Source organism: Schistocerca nitens, chromosome 11 (genome assembly GCF_023898315.1).
Source record: "Schistocerca nitens isolate TAMUIC-IGC-003100 chromosome 11, iqSchNite1.1, whole genome shotgun sequence".
Classification (NCBI taxonomy): domain Eukaryota; kingdom Metazoa; phylum Arthropoda; class Insecta; order Orthoptera; family Acrididae; genus Schistocerca; species Schistocerca nitens.
The window spans coordinates 55,333,300-55,353,935 of NC_064624.1; positions in this window are offsets into that span (position 1 = coordinate 55,333,300).

Below are 20,636 nucleotides of genomic sequence, written 5' to 3' on the forward strand. Positions count from 1 at the left end.
TCTACTAGAAATATTTTCCAAATTTTCCTTCAGGTGTTCTGCCATAACAGCTGCTGAGACGGGGGGGCCTATAGAGACATTCAATTACCATGTTTGAGCCTGCCTTAATCACGACCTTCAGCCAAATTATTTCGCATTTCAGATCACCCTCAATTTCCTTCGATACTTGCACTTTTTATCCCTATAAACATGCCTCCCCCTTCACTGTCCAGACTGTCTCTGCAGTATACATTCCAATCTGAGTTTAGAATTTCATTACTGTTTATATCTGGTCCAGCCAACTTTCCGTCCCTAGTAGTGTATGGGCATTGTGACCATTTATTAATGAGACCAATTCTGGAACCTTTCTATAAACGCTCCTGCAGTTTACTATTACCACATTAATATTGTCATTCCCTGTTGCGTTTTGCCCACTGCTACCTTGTCGCGTCTCACGAGGCGTCTTGTCGGGCCTAGGGAGGGAATTCTTTAACCTAAAAATCCCGCACGTGCACTCCACACGTACTCCGCTACCCTCGTAGCCGCTTCCTGCGTGTAGCGCACACTTGACCTATTCAGGGGGATGCCACATTTCTCCACCCGATAGCGGACGTTGAGAAATTTGCACCCCAGATCTCAGCAGAATCGTCTGAGCCTCTGGTTTAAGCCTTCCACTCGGCTCCAAACCCGAGGACGGTGATCAGTTCAGGGAATGGCACTACAAATAGTTAGTTCAGATTCCACCCCACAAGCGAGACTTTCCGCCTTCACCAACTCCGCCAACCACCTGTACAAACTGAGGATGACGTTTGAACCCAGACGGCAGGAGTCATTAGTGCCGACACGAGCAACAATTTGCAGTCGGGTGCACCCAGTGCTCTCTATCGCCGCCGGCAGGGCCTCCTCCACATCTCGGACGAGACCCCCCGGCAAGCAGACAGAGTGAATACTGGCCTCCTTCCTCGACCTTTCCGCTATTTTCCTAAGGGGCTCCATCTCTCGCCTAACATTGGAGCTCCCAGTCACTAATAAACCCCTCCCCCCCCCGTGTGCCTGCTCGGACCTCGCTTAAGGAGCAGCCACACGTCCACTCGTAGGCAGAGCGGGCGATGCCACACGGTCAGCCTCCACACTGACCCTCCGCCTCGAGCGATGCGAACGCTGTCGAACCCACCAGTCCCCTCGGGGAGAGGGTGGCCCAACCGCACCCAGTACCTGCAAAGATATCTCGACAGCAGGGACCGTGGGTGAAGCACGTAACACCTGGGTTGTACCGTGCGACGCACCAGACTCCCCACTGCCGTTACACTCCGAGGCAGCAGCCCGAAGACGGCTGACCGCGACCGTAAGCACGTTCAGCTGTTTGCGAACAGTGGCCAGGTCCTCCTGCATCTGTACACAGCAGTCACACATCCTATCCATCCTAATAAATCAACAATTTACTGTAGCGAGTTAAGTAACCAACTTTTAACTTGACTGCTAATTCACTAAAGGCCCCTGAAGGGCGACAAAATGGGGTGTACAATACTGTCACTGTATCGCTGTATATTTGGGGTGCCACGAATGACAACCACAGGGTTCCTGCTATGAAAGGAAATGGCACCCCAGACCACCACTCCTGGTTGTCACGACATCTCCAGTCACATCTTCAGCCGGGAATCTCATTTGCTGGAGTAGAACTGTCTTCAGTTATGGATATCACTACAGAGTGAGCCCTGGAGACCGGCAAAAAGATGTATCTGGAGACTTCCGAGACAGCACTCGGATACCGACGTGTCACCTGCTATGTGGCCTGAAAACCAGGAGTGATAGTCTCAGGTGCCATTTCTTTCCACAGCAGGCTCCCTTCGGTTGTCGTCCACAGCACCCCAAAAGCACAGCTACGCATCGACGATATTCTACGTCCCATTTTGTTTACCTTCGTGGCGAGCCATCCCGGGCTCGCATTTCAGCGAGATAATGCCCACCTGCACGTGGCGAGAGTTTCTACTGCTCGTTTTCGAGCTTGCCAAATCCTACCCTGGCCAGAAAAATTGCTGGATCTCTGTCCAAATGAGAACATTTGGAGCATTATGAGCAGGGCCTTCCACTCAGATCTAGATTCTGATGACCTAATGCACCAGTTGTAGAGAGTTTGGCACGATATCCCTCAGGAATCTAACAACTCTATCAACCAGCGCCAAGGCAAATAACTGCTTGCCTAAGAGCCGGAGGTGCACCAATGTGTTATTGACTTGTTCAATTTGTGAAGCTTTCTCTCTTGAATAAATCATTCAATTTTTATGAAATTGTAATCAATTGTTTGTCTGTACATGTACATCACATATACCGATTTCTGCCCCATTCAGATAATTCTTTGTCTCAGGGTGTATAGAAATACCTGGGCACCTCAGGCAAGTCAATGCATTTTTTACTACACTTATGTGTTGTATTCAGAAAATTTCTGAAAGCTTATTAAAATTGAAGTCAAAACTGAAGCCACGAGTATGAATTTTCTTTGAATGTCAGAAAGCATTTCACACACTACAGAGACCTGGGCTATTTATGATTCAAAGGACAGTGCACTTTGTCCATATTATTAATAGCTTAAACCTAAGTGTTCTTGAAAATGAATTGTATATCACTAATATACTATTGAAATTTACATGTTAAATGCTTTTTTTTTAAGCAACTGAAGTGCAACACGAAATTTTAATTTTTCATATTTATGACTTTTAGCATAGCTGTAATATTACAAAGGGACTGACAGTTAACATTGAATGTAAATAAATGTAAGGTGTTGCACGTGAGTGAGTGAACATATCCACTACTGTCCAAGGATACTGCAGCTGACAAATCACTGGAAATCGTAAGTACAGTAAAACACCTAGGAGTAACTATCTAAAAAGATGTAAAATGGAATGACCACATCACAGAAACTGTTCAAAAAGCAGATGCCTGGCTGAGGTTCACTGTAAGAATTTTAAGGAAATATGAAACAAGTTAACTTACAAAACACTTATTCTACTGGTTTTTGGGTACTGTTCATAAATCTAGGACACTCTTTCCCTTATTGGTTTAATGTAAAAGATTCAGCAAAGAGTAGTGCATTTTGTCACAGGATCATTTAGTCGGTGCAAGAGCATTACAGAGATGCTCAACAAACTCCAGTGGTAGACACTACAACAGTTGTCGTGCATCACGAGAGCATACGTTCCCAGAAGTGTCTGGGAACATATTGCTTCCTCCCATACACACCTTGCAAAATAATCGTGACAGCATATTTAAAGAAGCTAGATGCCATACAGTGTTTTACTGACAATCATTCTTTCTATATGCCATTCACGAATGAAACAGAGAAGAGAGAAAATGACAGTGGTACCAGAATTACCATCCATCATGCACCATAAGGTGGCTTGGGGTATATAGATGTAATAGAAACTGCCCTGCCATCACTTTGTGTAAGACTCATCTCATTGGCTGTAGTAGATAACTATGCAAAAGAAAGGAATGCTGCTATGAGGCAGTTTCAAAACTTTCATCATCATCATCATCATCATCATCATCATCATCATAATCATCACCACCATCATGTTCATTCTTGCGTCAGGCATCTTTGACTGTTCCGAAGCCAAGAAATTTAAATCATCTTTGTGATTGTCCTATCCTCGCACACACGGCCACAGTCTCTGGCTGCTGAGGCCACACTGTGTGTGTGGGGGAGGGGGGGGGGGGGGTAGGAGGTGCGCACTCGCTGACTATCTCCAATGAAGGCGTTGTTGGCTGAAAGCTCATTTTCTGTTCGCCTTTTTGTTGTGCCTATCTGCAACTCAGCACTTCCGATATATGGTGAGTAGCAACCCTCCTTTTCATCATATTGTTACATTCCACCCTTGATTTTCCATTGTTGAATTTTATAGGTTGTTGGGAGCCACTTTAGGTAGACTGCAGCACCTTATGAAGTACGAAAACTCTATGTTTGCTGATACGGAGAGATGTATCACTGACGAGTTGGTATACTATACGAGCAGTAATTTGTGCCAAGTTTTATCTAGATCTTGCATCCGGGAGATCATTCTATAATTGAGTGACTATTTTTAGTGACTGACTTCTCAAGAACTGCGTTACTCTCCATTAATGCATTCTGCAAACTGTGACAATAGTATTGGACTATGAACTGTGTTATTTTCAAATTATACTTGCAGTACACATTTTTTCGCATTGATATGACTATTATACTTCAAGCACAGTGTAATTAGTGTGTTAATGATTTACTTCCCACACAAACTATTGTGTCACTTCAGTGTTAGGTTACTGCACTCTATCACATTATAGGATATCAACAGGGTGTAATACGTGGGTAACCACCTACCTATGCATAAATTAAAGTAAATGAGACTATCTGGCTACAACAGAGGTTATTCAACATACAAGTGCAATTAAGGTGTGCAAACCAGATGTGGACATCATTTAAAAAGGCCTACTTTCAACAATCACTTTTCGGCCATATTCAATGGAGGTGCAACTACCAGAGGCATATCGGCATAGATAAATACAGTTATACTCGAAACAGAAAGAGTGAAATAGAGACTGGGGAGTTACGTGTAGAGCTTGTGAAAGACGCATCCGAGATCAGTGTAAAAGTAAACAATCAGAAAACAAAACACACGATACTAGAGATGAACAAGATAACCGATCACATCTAATAATCAGCAAACGTAAATTCAGACGCGCTGAACAGTTGTAATTTCTGGACACAATGACAGTCGAACAAAATCAGAGAAGAGCAGAAGTGAAAATGAGACTGCGAAATGCTAATCAGACCAGTCCTAGTCTTTGGAGTACAACGCAGCTTAACTGAAAGGGAAGAACACAAATTACAAGTATTTGGAAACAAAGTTTATGGGAAAATCCATTAGGAGAATGAATTGCACAGCTAGAAGAGGAGAGGCAACACAGAAATCCACATGCTATGATGACAAGAAACAATAAGTAGCATTTTAAGTTTCAGACGATTTCAATGGGCAGGCCATATGGTGAGAATGATAGAGGAGCACATGTTTCAAGAATATTGAAGGAAAAGTCATTTGGTAAGTGACTAAGGGAAGGACCCAGGAGTATGTGGTTAAATATTTAAAAATGGGTCTGAGCACTATGGGACTTAACTTCTGAGGTCATCAGTCCCCTCGAACTTAAAACTACTTACACCTAACTAACCTAACGACATCACACACATCCGTGCCCCAGGCAGGATTCAAACCTACAACCATAGCAGTTGCGCGCTTCCAGACTGAAGCGCCTAGAACCGCTCGGCCACTCTGGCCGGCAGGTTAAATATAACTAAAACAATATGCAACAATGTGGGCACAAATAATTGGCAGGAAATAGCACAAGATAGAAGCAATTGAACGCACACAAAAGACTGGCCGAGGATGAGCAGCAGCAGCCTCATCATCTGTGAATTCAATGACAGCACACTGCTCTGGAAATTCCAGTTTTATGGTTCATTATGGCTGCCAACTGTTGTTTACAGCTGGCAGTTCAAGCTGCCACCATACATACTGCACTGCTGTCAGTCACTTACACACCAGGAATAAAATCAGCCTCGAAACTTTTTGAATGGACTGTGTAGTTCACACAAGTCTGGCGGTAACAGTGAGTTAGCCATTTTCTGTGGGCACCTATTTGTGAATTTTGAGTGATGTTTGTGGCAGCAGTAAACCAAAGGCCAAAATGAACATTTCTGAAATGCAAAGGGAAACTTCGATGCTAAATGTAATTGTGTAATGGACTCCAAGGTTATACAGGGTGGTCCACTGATTGTGACAGCCAAATATCTCACGAAATAAGCATCAAATGAAAAAACTACAAAGAACGAAACTTGTCTAGCTTTTAGGGGGAAACGAGACGGTACTACAGTTGGGCCACTAGATGGCGCTACCGTAGGTCAAACAGATACCAACTGCATTTTTAAAAAATAGGAACCCCCATTTCTATTAGAAATTCGTGTAGTACGTAAAGAAATATGAATGTTTTAGTTGGACCCCTTTTTTCGTTTTGTGATAGATGGCGCTGTAATAGTCACAAACGTGCAACTACGTGCTATCACACTGCCAGCGTGAACGAATATGTAATAAAAAATGGGGGTTCCTATTTAAAAAAACACAGTCGATATCCGTTTGCCTATGGCAGCGCCATCTAACGGGCCAACGATAGCACCATCTGGTTTTCCCCTTCAAGGTAGACAAGTTTTGTTCTTTGTAGTTTTTTCGTTTGACGCTTATTTCGTGAGATATTTGGCCCGGTCACTATCAATGGAGCACCCTGTATATACATGCATGTAAAATATATACCCTTGTGAAATTACATAGTCCATTACACAACAGAACTTTGTAGTCCTATGCGTTAAGTTAAATTCCAACCCAAGTCTCTATTTATTCATGCAAAAATATATTATTAAACAATGGAAACCCCAGGTAGGAATATCAACGACATAGGAAAAGATAGATTGCTACTTACCAATAGGAGGATACATTAGGTAGCAGACACACACAATTAAAGCACACTTATATGCAACTTTCCGCCACATCCTTTTTTTAAAAAGGAGAGAGAGAGAGAGAGAGAGAGAGAGAGAGAGAGAGAGAGAGAACACCATTCACTCATACGAGCAACAACACCTTGTGCACACATAACTGCCAACTCCAGAAGCTCGGGCCAGAATGTCGAGCTACAGCAGCTGGCGGTCATGTGTGCCTAAGGTGTGCTTGTAAAGTGATGAAATGTTACCTAAGATGTAGAGATAGTACTAGTTTCATGATTAGATAAGTCAGGCATAGCTACATGAGCACAATTTCAGGAGCTTGCTACAATCTATAGTGTCTAACATTGTGCTGTCCTCTGTCATATCTGCATTTTGTCTCTCAGTCACTTGACCACATTTCAGTTACTTTGTAGAATAACAATTTTTTTACAATTGGTATGGATCCATCTCACATAACAATTCATTTAAATCTATATCTATACAGCTACTCTGTAATTCACACTTGATTCTTTGGCCTGTGGGAAGACTGAATGCCTAAATATTCCCCCGTGAGCTCTGATGTATCCCATTTTATTACAACGGTCATTTCTCCCTACGTATGTGAGATCGAACAAAAAATTTTAGAATTAAGAGCAGAAAGTCGGCGATTCGAGTAGTGTAACACGATCTCACCACAATGAAAAATATCTGTTTTAAAGATTGCCAACCCAACTTACTATTCATATCCACAACACTGTCTCCCTTATTTTGGGATAATGTAAAACAAGCCAGTCTTCTTTGAACTTTTTTGATGCCCTATCAATACTATCTAGCAAGGATCCCATGCCACACAGCAAAACTCCAGAAAAGAATGGACAAGTGTAGTATAGGCAATCTGTTTTGTACACTGTTGCACCTTCTAGGTTCTCTGCCAATAAAATGCAGCCTTTGGCTCACCTTCTCCACAATGTCTTTCTTCTATGTAATGGTTCCAATTTAAGTAGTTTCCTGAATGTAATGCATGGGTGTTTAATTGAATCAAAAATCTTTAAATTTGTGAGGTTGATTGTGTAACAGAAATTTATAACTTTCAAACAATGGAAAATCCACGATGGAATGTAACAATACCAGAGAAGGAAAGTTGCTACTCACCATATAGCGGAGATGCCGAGTCACGACAGGCACAATAAAAAGATTCACACAATTAAAGCTTTCGGCCGTTGAGGCCTTTGTCAGCAGTATACAACCACCCAGGACACCCCATTGTGGCCGGTTACTGTGCCCCCACTGAGAGAATCTCTGCTCGCATAGACCAACACCTTCAACCTATTACCCAGAACCTATCCTCCTATATAAAAGATACCAACCATTTCCTCGACCGACTCTCCACAGTTCCTGTCCCTTTACCACACAGTGCCCTGCTCGTCACTATTGATGCCACCTCCATTTACACTAACATTCCTAATGCCCACGGCCTTACTGCTTTCAAACACTACCTTTCCGGATGCCCTATGGATTCCAAACCGACAACCTCCTTCGTAGTCTCCGTGACCAACTATATCCTCACCCACAACTACTTCTCCTTTGAAGGCATTATCTACAAACAAATTCGTGGTACGGCTATGGGCACCCACATGGCACCATCCTATGCTAACCTATTCGTGGGCCATCTAGAGGAATCCTTCCTAAAAACCCAGAATCCTAAACCCCTCACCTGGTTCAGGATCACTGATGACACCTTTGCTATCTGGATTGAAGGTGAGGACACCTTATTCACATTCCTCCAGAACCTCAACAACTTCTCCCCCATTTGCTTCACCTGGTCCTACTCAACCCAACAAGCCACCTTCCTAGATGTTGACCTCCACATCACATCCGTACCTCCGTACATATCAAACCTACTGACCACCAGCAATACCTCCACCCGTTCCATACCGAGAAGTCCCTTCCGTACAGCCTAGCCACCCGTGGTCGTCGCATCTGCAGTGACGAGCAGTCCCTCTCTAAATATACCGAGGGTCTCACTGAAGCCTTCACTGACCGTAATTATCCTCCCATTCTCGTACAAAAACAAATCTCCCGTGCCTTATCTTTCCAGTCTCCCACCACCTCTCAAAATCTCACAGTCTGGCCACAGAGGAGCATTCCCCTCGTAACTCGGTACTATACGGGACTGGAGCAACCGAATTACATTCTCCGCCAGGGTTTCGATTACCTCTCGTCGCACCCCAAAATGAGAAATGTCCTGCCCACTATCCTTCCCACCACTCCTACCGTGGTATTCCGCCGTCCACCGAACCTACACAATATACTCGTCCATCCTTACACATTCCCTGCTCCCGATCCCTTACCTCGTGGCTCATACCCCTGTATTAGACTTAGATGCAAGGCCTGTCTCATACATCCTCCTACCACCACCTACTCCAGTCCGGTCACTAACATCACCTATCCCATCAAAGGCAGGGCTACCTGTGAAACCAGTCACGTGATTTACAAGCTAAGCTGCAACCACTGTGCCGCATTCTACGTAGGCACGACGACGACAAGCTATCTGTCCGCACGAACGGCCACCGACAAACTGTGGCCGAGAAACGAGTGGACCGCCCTGTTGCAGAACACGCTGCCAAACGTGACATCCTTCATCTCGATGACTGCTTCAGAGCCTGTGCCGTACGGATCCTTCCCGCCGACAGCAGCTTTTCCGAATTGCACAGGTGGGAACTTTCCCTGCAATACGTCCAACGTTCCCGTAACCCTCCCGGCCTCGACCTTCATTAGTCACTGTCCTAACCCATCCGGCCCCCTCCCTGTTCCCATTCCAGCACTACACAGCTGTCATTTCACTGCCACACCCAGTCTTTTAATTTCTTTTATTTCTCTCCTTTCCGCTACTTGCCCTCTCCCCCCTCCGCACCTTCTCTCCTGCCCTCCGTCTAAACTGCAACACTTGCCTGTCCGCCACTCCCACCGTACTATCACTCCCCCTCCCCGCCCCAGCCTCCTCCTTACCCCCACCCACTCGCCACTCCCATCGTGCGCTGGTGCTGCTGTTCGCTATGTGGTCTCAGCTCTCTGAGACTGCTGACGTGTGTGCAAGTTGTGTTTATTTGTGTGTGTGTGTGTGTGTGTGTGTGTGTGTGTGTGTGTGTGTGTGTGTGTGTGTGTCGCTATGTGGTCTCAGCTCTCTGAGACTGCTGACGTGTGTGCAAGTTGTGTTTATTTGTGTGTGTGTGTGTGTGTGTGTGTGTGTGTGTGTGTGTGTGTGTGTGTGTGTGTGTGTGTGAGTCTACTGCTGACAAAGGCCTTAATGGCCAAAAGCTTTAATTGTGTGAATCTTTTTATTGTGCCTATCGCAACTCAGCATCTCCGCTATATGGTGAGTAGCAACTTTCCTTCTCTGGTATTGTTAAATTTATAACTTTTTATTTCTTGTTCTGGTATGAAGGACCTCCCAATTTTTTTTTTATTTTTTAGGGTCAAATGCTGATTTTGCCACCATACAGACGCCGTGTGTAAATCATTTTAGAATTCATTTTGACTTATAATGGCATAACTAAATAGCAGAATCATTTTTATCAACTTTCTCAACGATTTGTCATCACATTAGATTTCACTACTGTAGTCAAATTTTTTTTTTTCTTCCGAGTTTGCCTTGGGCAAACTTTTTCACTTTCCTTTTTTATTTTTTCTGTATACTTTCAATGTCTTCCTCAGAGTCTGGTGTAGGTGTTTTTGTCATCCACATATCTTAAGTTGTTGACCATATGCCCACCAATCTTAATTCCAGTTTCCATATCTGTTAGACTTTCAGTTTTAATTATGTATTCACCATACAGATTGAAAGGAATAGATATTGTATGTCCTTGTCTGACTATTTTGTGTTTCCTACACATTTCTGTACATTCTTGCTGTGTTTTTACTGTCACTTCTTGGTTTTTTCTACAGATTTCTGTTGTATTGTATGAGTAGTGAAGTAATAAATCACAAATTGGAGTGAGTCTGCCATTGTGTGACCGAGACGAACTAATTGTGCACCCATAGGTTCTGTCTCTGTTCGCTGGCGTCAGTCTGCTTGTTTTAGTACACGGGACAGGGTTGCGGCTAAGGATAGGGATACTTTTCTGTATTGGCATAAATGGAAGGAGTGAGAATCCTTGGCGGAGGAAAAAAAAAGTGCAAAAACATGCAAGAAAATCATATAAGGTTCAAAATGATGAATTAAGAGTAAAAAAGATTAGATCTGAGTAAGTAGGGCCTACAGTGAGAAATTAAAAAGAAACAAAATCAGCATGAAAATGGGATGAGATGAAACTGAAAAAATAAAAAGTCCATAATAGAGGGGGATGCATGTTGGTAAGTAGATATGTGTGAAGAGGAGGGTAACAGGTCAACATGGGCAAGGCAGAATAAGGAAAGGGGCTGGGGGAGGGGGGGAGGGGGGTTAGCATGTGGTACTACGAAGTACATGTGACACAGTAAGATACAGGAAAATACGCAAAAATATGCGAGGGTGAAGGAAGGTAGTGTGATGAAATTAAAGGTCCAGGAATAATTATATCAGTGAGAAAAATGTGGGACACGAGATGCTGGGCCAACAATCCACAGAGTCACATAGGCATGTCTTGTACAGAGATGAGACTGTTCGTACAGGAAGTCTGAGTGCGTGCAGTTTGGGAATCAACAATAAAATTTGGGAAGATAGAGAAGGAAAAGGATGGACACTGAGTAATGTAATGCGACAGAGCACAGTAACAAAGGAAAACAGCACTAGATCGTGGGGTGGGAGGGAATTGTTTAATTGTAAATAAATTAATATGGTTACCAAAAATGAAAGTTGAAGTTAATCCTCCAGATCCTCTTGTACGATAAAAGTAGTAGTAGTAGTAGTAGTAGTAGTAGTAGTAGTAATAATAATAATAATCCAGGAGTTTAATGGAATGACTACAACTTCCATCATGAGCAATTATTTAAAAGGTTAGTTAAATTATGTTGCACTTCCCTGTTCTCAAGTTTTAACACTGCAACTACTGTTAGACTCTCAATGAATTTGTTGTCGAGAACAGAAGCATTTCAGTCATGTAAGCAGATGCCTGTTGCGCGCGCGCGCACACACACACACACACACACACACACACACACACACACACACACACACAGAGGCAGTTCCCTGCACTTACCAAGATAGTACAAATCTGAACCAAAACTATATCAGTGGTTTACAGGAAAGTAAAAAAAAAAAACAGCTTTTAATGTATTTACAACACAGTGTTCAAATTTTTGGTCCGGGACCAGTCAGTCGTAGAGGGAAATAGTGAACGAGAACAAAAATAACTATCCAAATGATCTTTTCACCAATTTTTAATTATTTCCCACATTGTTAATTCTTATACACTAAAACCAGATTACAACATGCTTTATTACTGAACTTTCTGGAAAAGGGTAATGAGGATACATTTTCCATGAAACCATACATGCTCACGTAAGTATTACTTTTTACGTATTTATTACCAACATGTAAAAGCTCTTGCAAATGTAAGTAAAATATATAGTAAACAATTTGTCCATATTAAAAGGTCTGTGTCACAGTTACACACACTTGTGACCATCTCCCAACAATACAAAGAATACACGTGCTACAACACTTAAATGGATAAACAAAGATAATATCACCTGAACAGCTGCATCTAATTTACTAATTACTGATCTACGGCATCTGAAATATGCCTCCCAAACAAAGTGCTCATCTGCACTTGTGCGTACAGTTGTGTTCTCAGAATACGTTCCCATTCTACAAATTGTTACATCCTCGCTTAAAATGACAATCCTACTTCTCCGTCACTACAGCAGATATTACACTACATATCACAGCTAAATGCAAATAGTGGTAAGAAATTGTGCTACAGCTATGATTAATACAAATTTCAAAATTTTCTCACTGGTATCTGTATATGGAATGTTATCTACTTTCCTTAGGAAATAATGACAACATTAAGCCCAATTTATACTAACTGAAGTATAGAGTAAATGTTCATAAAAATTGTGTGTTAAAAATTTCTGCATGAGAATTAACGATATTTTGAAGGGGAAGTGTTCACATTTTTCTGACAGCAGGGGTGGGGTGGGGAGTGCGGTTTGCGATGGGAGTGTATACGAGGAACGGGATGAATGGGAAGGAATATGAAGTATAACAAAGTCTTTATATAAGAAGATTATTAATCCTTCTATAAACTAATGACACTAAATATAATATTGTGACAAAGAGCTTAAAATGTCACCACAACCTCTCCACAATTGCAGCCATTATTGCCCATAAAGCTATAGATAAAAAGAACATTGGCAAAATATGACTAGACGCCACACCACTAGAGTCAGTGTAAAGCTATACATTATCACTAAAGCTCTGACAAGCATGTCAGTAAAGCGTGTCATATTCAGAGCCTCGCAACAGAACACACACCTCGTGGCTGAAGAGCACCCTCAGACTATAGAAAATTAACAACTGCAATAATAATAATAATCTATTCTCTCTTCCCTGAATTAACGTGTTTGAAGCAAATACATTAAACAGGTATGTCAACTACTTACTTGACCAAAAACATTATACTGACACTTTCTTTACCTACAAAACATATGAGAAATGTTACACATTGAAGCAATAAAAAATTTGTGATAGAATAATGGTACAAATTAGTATAGATTTTTAATCACTACATACAGCAGATACCAAACAGCAGACAGATTTAAGAGCATACGATCTTTGACAGTCATCAAATGAAGGACTTTGTCGAACAGTTTTTAAAAAAACCACGAGAGTCTACTTTTAAGTTGCCTGACTGCTGTTTAAAATCTTCTCTGCATCATGAGTAGCAAACAATAATATCTCAGGACACAGCAGATGTGGCAAGAAGCCTTCACAGGAATTCTCCTCTATAACAGATTAAAGCTGTGGCTCAGACCAAGGCTCAAATCTACGGCTTTTACAAGCAGTTCTGAAGCAACTAAAACAGGAAAAACATCTCTTTTATGGTGATGTCATTAGAAATGGGTCAGAAACACAGATACAGAAAGGAAATTGGCTGAGGCCTATTTTAAAGGAACAATCACAACATTTGCCTTAAATGATACAGGGGAAATCACTGAACATGTAAATCTGTATGGCTGGACAGTGATTTAAACTGCTATACCTCCAAATTAATAGTTCACTTTATTCACTAAACAGTCGGAAACTTTCAAAAGAGATCATAAAGGAAGTAAGCACCACAAGTTTACCTAAATAAAAGTGTAAGCACAAAGGCAACAGCCTACTTTTTAACCCTCAAACAAGGAAGCAGTGTATACAATTCCAAGCTGTGTGTGTGTGTGTGTGTGTGTGTGTGTGTGTGTGTGTGTGTGTGTGTGTCATTCTGTCAGCTAAATGTAGGGCACACTCTGCTGACCCACACAGAGAAGGCTACTTCTGGGCAAACTGCAACATCTTATAAAATACTTACAATATCGAAATAAACTCAAGTTTCGGCCAAATTGCAGCGGTCTTTCTCAGGGCAAAGGAAGGCTGCTGCAACTCAGACGAATCATCTGTTTTTAAGAATTTTATATGGTGACAGCAGCTCCCCTGAAGGATTTCAGTGAGACTGACTGTCAGTGGATGAAATGACTGTTTTAATATTAGCTGTTTTTGACATGTTGTGCACAGACCAAAACTTTAATATTCTATGTATTTGCCCTGATTTTTCACAGATCTATTTACTAATATACAGCAAGGGTGCCAAATTGTTCCTTTTACAGATACAAATTCACCAAAAGAGCAAAAGGTACTCTTCATAGGTAAGTACCACAAAGGTGTAATTATAGTTAAAGAGGTGCCACACATGTTGATTAACAGTAAGAAATAGTATAATAAAAGAGTTAAGGTCATCCGGCGATTTTGTATGTATCCATACTGCTGCATCCTTATGAGACAAGTGACAGTTAAGTTCTGTAGTGTTGGAGCGAGCTGCCACTCAGTCCGTTAAATGTACACACATTTCAAGCAATGTTGCCATTTCCGGAAACAATTTATACAAGGCAGTCCGAACCATTACTTCTGGATTACACAGGTTTTTAAACCACTGTGCTTATTTAAATTACTCACAACAGGAAGCTGCAGTCCTAATACTTGTCATGGTGAATGAGTATGCACATTTAATAATTTAGTTCCCATAAACTGAACGAAGATTAAACGTAATGTGCCAGAAAGGATAAACTAAAGAGTTTTGTTCCTTAAATATTAGAGTGCGTCATAAATTGCTAATTTGCTCCACGTAATAGCTCCAAATTTGATGTGACGAACACTTTCACTTTGGCAAACTAGGAAGCCTTTCGCAATGTTGCCGCAGTAAAACTTGTTAAAACACACTGATCGATACGATTGAGTGCAATACAAAACCTACAGCAAAACAGTTAACAATATCTGAGGTGTGACACTTTTTGTAAACAAACAAAACACCCTTGTGGCTTTAAGCCAAGTTCATTCCAGATACTGAATGGTAATTGCCAAAATGCCTACAAAACACATACACAAAAAATGGTTCAAATGGCTCTAAGCACTAAGGGACTTAACATCTGAGGTCATCAGTCCCCTTACAAAATATGAGGTACTTTTGAACGAGACTTGCCTGTCCCACGTAGGGCACTTACCGGCAAACCTTATATTGCACCATAGTCACATGACTTTTGGAAGCAATACATGTTAGCACACCCAAATAATCACTTTATAGTATTCCTAATCTATGCTGACACACCATTACAGTCTTCATTGAGAACTGGACAATTCAGAAGAAATTCTTAACTACAAACTACCCTCAAGGAAACAAAAAAGGGTAAAGTGGAACATGAAAGTTTTTAGAAGGCTAATGAGTATTTCAGTACTCAACGCAATACTGGGTTCTAAGCCCATTAGCAGGAAAAGGGAAAAGTGGAACACAAAAGTGTTTAGAACACAAATTAATGCTTCAGTGAACATTGCAGTTATAGTTTATCAAGCTGATGGTAAATAATGAAGCACACGTAAATTGTAGACTACTTCTCATAATATAATTGGTGGAAACTCACGGGGAAACATTGACGTAGCACTCAGTTTTGAAGACTGCTTCAAGCATGGCACAGAACATTCATTTCTTGTGACCACTTTTGTTTTAAATGTAAAAACTGTATATTGTTAAGAATTTTTGGACATTTCTTTAATTTGGAGAAATTATTCCCACACTGCATTCCTTTACCAGCTGCCTGTGTAAAAATCTCGCTAATGGACTAGGTGTGAGTAGTGTTACCGGTTTGAAGGGTTAATAAACGTGGTATACCTGCCACATCAATAGTGTTAACAGCAACAATTTTTAGTAACTTCACTATTATTTATAGTTCCCTCACAATTTATACTGATAAGGACTTGGCAAAAATGAACAGAGCATCTCAAAATTAAGACAAGTTTCGAACAATGGTAAAAGATCGCTGACTCCAGGGGGAAAAAATTATACATTTACTCAGATTCAGTATTTGGCATCTTCAAGATCGTAAACACAAGTTGTAAGTATAAACCTGATGCCAGCATACAATTTTGGCATTAGGTCATTCCACAAAATGTTGCAGTCCTCCATAAAGTTATGTTCTCCATGGAGATATTACTTCTTTTCCTCAAACTAGCTGCTGGAACATTATTCTCCCCGAAGTAATATTTGGTAATGTTCCAAATTAGTGACCTGAATTCTCGGTACAAATGAGGTAACCACAATTTGGACTGCTGAGAAGAGCTCCTGCGCGTATCTTATCCTTCCTCTTTCCTACTGCCATTCACATTTATAATTTATACTGACTGCATCAGTGACCATTTACAGATTCCTTATCGCACGCAACAAAGGCTACACCAAAGTGAACAGGAAGAGTTGCACCCAGTTGGACACACCACAAAGCACCTAAAAGGAAATCGGCACTGCTCGCTTTCTGGGTGGCCACTGCATTATATGCTGTCACAGTGAATGACACAGGAATAAGCAAATGGTCATTATGGGTGAAAAAATGGATGACTATACCGAAAGAGAAAAACTAGATATTTCATCAAATAGAACTTCCTTCAGAGGATGAACGTTTGTTTCGAGACTGGAGTACGGGCAATGATAATTACTGATTCTTACAAGGTGTTGTGAGAGAAATTAATGAAAGATGGCAATGTAATGAGACAAGCAATTACTTCTACCATGTAATTATCAGCTACTCTGTGCCACTGGTGGATCAAAGGTATGTGTGTGTTGGAGGGGAGGGGGGGGGGGCAAGGAGGAGATAAATAAATAAAAATTAAAAGAGGAGAAAAGAAACTATACTTTTGGCACATAAATACCTTCACTAACAGCACCACTTCTTTTACAGATCCAACCAACATGTCTTACTCTGAAATATTGAGAGCACAGAGGTGGTGTTTTTTTTTTTTTTCCCCTCCACTGCTGTCTGCAGACTATACACTTTAAGCATTCACCATATAACATTAAATCTATACCACATTTGTTCCCGTTGTGATTTGTGATTATTGTCATTTCTGTTTCAGAAAGAGAGCATTTCAGTTCATATGTTTACTTAAAACAGTCACTGTTCTTTAGACAAAGCTGCCATATTCTGCGTTCTTTCCGTTCAAAACCATTGTCAGTGTGCCACAGGAGCTGTGGAGCACGCAGCTGCAGGCATCGTCACCACTCGGAAGCACACGTGTGAGCGAAGTCTGGTCAGTTCAGTGCAACATGCAACAGCAGGGGCGGAGCTAGCAACTCTGTTACATCTAACTGGTGATGTGTGTTACAGTTTTTCACTTTCATTCAAACTACCTGGGAAATATGGACTGCTTCACAGTTGACATAGTCACTGGTCTCAGAGACGTTGCAAAGTCTAGTACAGAAGATCACCTGTAACGTCAATATATTTTACACACTAACAAAGAGTATAACTGACTGTACTAGTAACATTGCAGTAAGCCATTTTAACGTACACTATGAAATTTTTTTCATTAAGAATAGTGGCAGGCATATAATGCACGGAATACTGCGGTCCAACAACTGTAGCGGTCTCTCCCCCTCGCCCCTGCTATACACTGATCTTTTAAAATGTCACTGTTTAAACATATTCATTGCTTGTTGCCCATTCCCACTGATCGTGTTTATGTCTGTGGCAGCAAATGGACACACTGTGCTGCTAAATACATCAAGCAAGGACTTTAAAGCCATCTGTCAACAGCAGTTTAGTTATATGACATGTCACAAAATTCATTTCTATATGTAGTATGTGATGTGCAAGACTGCATATTTTGAATGTGTGAGTGGGAAGAAGTCTATGTTCGCACACACCAGTAAATAGTTTTTAAATATGAAACACACATCACTGATGCTACTATAAGTAATATAACAGCAATTATAATATGCAAAGTGTGTCGATTTCAAGAGTGGTTTATTTTTCTACATTTTTGATGTTCTTATTAAAGGCATTTGAAATTACCATAGGTCAAAACTGACCACTAATGTACTTTACTGCACGATGCAACAAAAGTCATCTCTTATAAAGAATTTGACAGCCTATTGCAGATATTTAAAATGGTTTTATTATTCAGAAATCATTCTTATATTTGTTAACATCTCCTCCTCCTCCTCCTCCTCCTCCTCCTCCAATTCACCCAACTTTGCATATTCTTAGAGCAATCACTTTTTAGTATTCTATGCCTTTCTATTAGCTCAGTATTGTTTCCTTCTTTTTGCTCTTGCTTTCTTCTCTTCATTTTCTTCAGAGATTTGGATTGTTCGTTTAGTTTTGATTTTGACTTTGAACTCTCTTGCTTGTCTTTGGCCTTTCTTTCAATTTCATATGTGAGCATATTTTCTGAGAGTTGGAATTCTTGTAAGTCGTCGTCCTTTTCCTTGAACTAAACAAAAAACCTTAGTCTATATGGGTTCATTCTGAGGACATGTCCATTAAAATCTCTTTTCCCCTGTGTCAGATTTTCAGTTCTTTGGTAGTCTAGAATTTTTCTTAATATCTTCCTTTGATCTCCAGCCTTTGAACTGGGCCAAGGTCAGTAAGACAGTGGTTCACCCATGTGTAGGGTGTCCAGTCTGTTTATCCTGCCATAACACTGTCTTTTTGCACTCTATGAGAGAGACTTTTTATTATACATGTTTTTTCTATGTTGGAAGGCCAGTTTAACACTTATTGTAAAGAAATATTTTCTGTGGAGTGTCTCTCTGGTAAATACATAATTACAGTTCGCAAATGGCTAGAGGCCCGAAAGTTCCTGCTACTCCAGGATAAGCCACACAGGTGTAAAGAAAATTCTGATGTGTACACACACTTCTCTCCAATCATTCAAAGATAATTTGGGCTAATCATATAAAAGGTGAAGGGCATGGAATGAAGGTAGTACCTGAGAAGGGAGAGTGTAGCCTACTGGTGGTGTAATTCAATTTGTACAATGAGCAGACAGAAAAGAATACCAAGGAGAAATTTGAAAAGTGAATTGAAAATCTGGGAGAAGAAAGACAACTTTGGTGTTTGGCAATGATTTTGCAATTCTGCTAAAGGCAGATGACTTGGCAGATCAGCTGAAAAAAAAAAATGGTTAGCTTCTTAAAAGAGGTTATGTGACCAACATCAAGAAAAGTGAAACAAAGAAAACAGAATGTGTTTCTCACAATAGGACATCCACAGCAGTTGCGTATATTATTCATGGTTTATAACATCTGCTGCAGTTGTATAAATTTTATTTTCCAATAAAGGTAGAGTACAATGATATTTCAAGACATCAGTTCCACCGTCAGGAGCATCTGAAAAACGATGTGTGTAATAACAGTGTGTGTGTCTCACACGAATGGGGTTAGCACAATGGCAACGGTGCTGTTTCTAGAGGTTTAGGGATGATGACAACAGGGATAATAGAACAGAGCTTAGCCACGAGAAAGTGCGCGTGGCGCATTCGCTTACACGATGGCAATGTGGCTAGTCGTGTGGCATTTTAAGGTCAGTGTGCAGTTGGTGCTGTACTAGGCAGACGTGTAAGAAGTTCTGGTAAGTCAGATCTTTACATAGGGGGGCATATCATTTAAACAGTGATGGCTGTAGGTGCAGTGACTACGTATTTTCTCTCTTTCTGATTCCAGTGTGCAAGTGTCAGTTATCTCGCTTTATGCAGAAGCGTGTTATTGACATCTTAAGTCTGGATCATTGTAAGTTTGTGTTGTGGTTTATAGGATGTAGGGTCATTAATAATTTATCTTTCGATGTTAGCTGGGGTGGTTGTGCTCTTTTACACGGGGATCTATGTTGTCTTATGCAGGCCCTGTTCTTTGATAGGTTTCCCATATGGCCTTGGAATATATGAGGGATATTTTGCTTATGTGTCACGTACCAGAAAATCACTGAATTAACTCTTGTCAGCCGACTCCTATAGACATTCTATATGTATAGGTGATGTCCTTTTTTGAATGTGTGTGACTTCCTAAGGGACAAAACTGCTTAGGTCATCAGTCCCTAGACTTACACACTACTTAAACTAACTTATGCTAAGAACAGCACACACGCCCATGCCCGAGGGACGACTCTAACCTCCGGCGGGAGGGGCTGCGCAGTCCGTGACACGATGCACGTAACCGTGCGGCTCCTTTTTTGAATATTAGAACAAGTTCTGTTGGTATTTTAAAGTCTGAGAATATGTATAGCCATGTTTTAGACATAATTTTTCAAATGCATCTGAAGACTGGTCTTTTGTCCTGAAACCTGGTTATGCTCTTCTTTTACTGGAACATAAAATTTCTACAACTGTAGTGGATCTTATCAATTACCACCAACAGAATGTGGTTGAATTAACACAAGTGATACTGAGGGACTTAGATGAGGAACAAGACATTGGGAGTAGTAGACAAGTTGTGCTATTTGGGTAGCAAAATAACTGGTGAGGGCCAGAAAGTGTATAAGACGCAGACTCGTAATGACATAAAGGCATTTCTGAAAAACAAACTTGCCAAGATTCAGTGAATTTAAGGGTTGGGAATCCTTTTCTGATGGTATTTTTCTTGTGGAATGTAGACAATAAGCAGTTTAGATAAGAAGAGAACAGAAGCTTCCAAAATGTGGGTGAAGATTAGACAGCAGACTG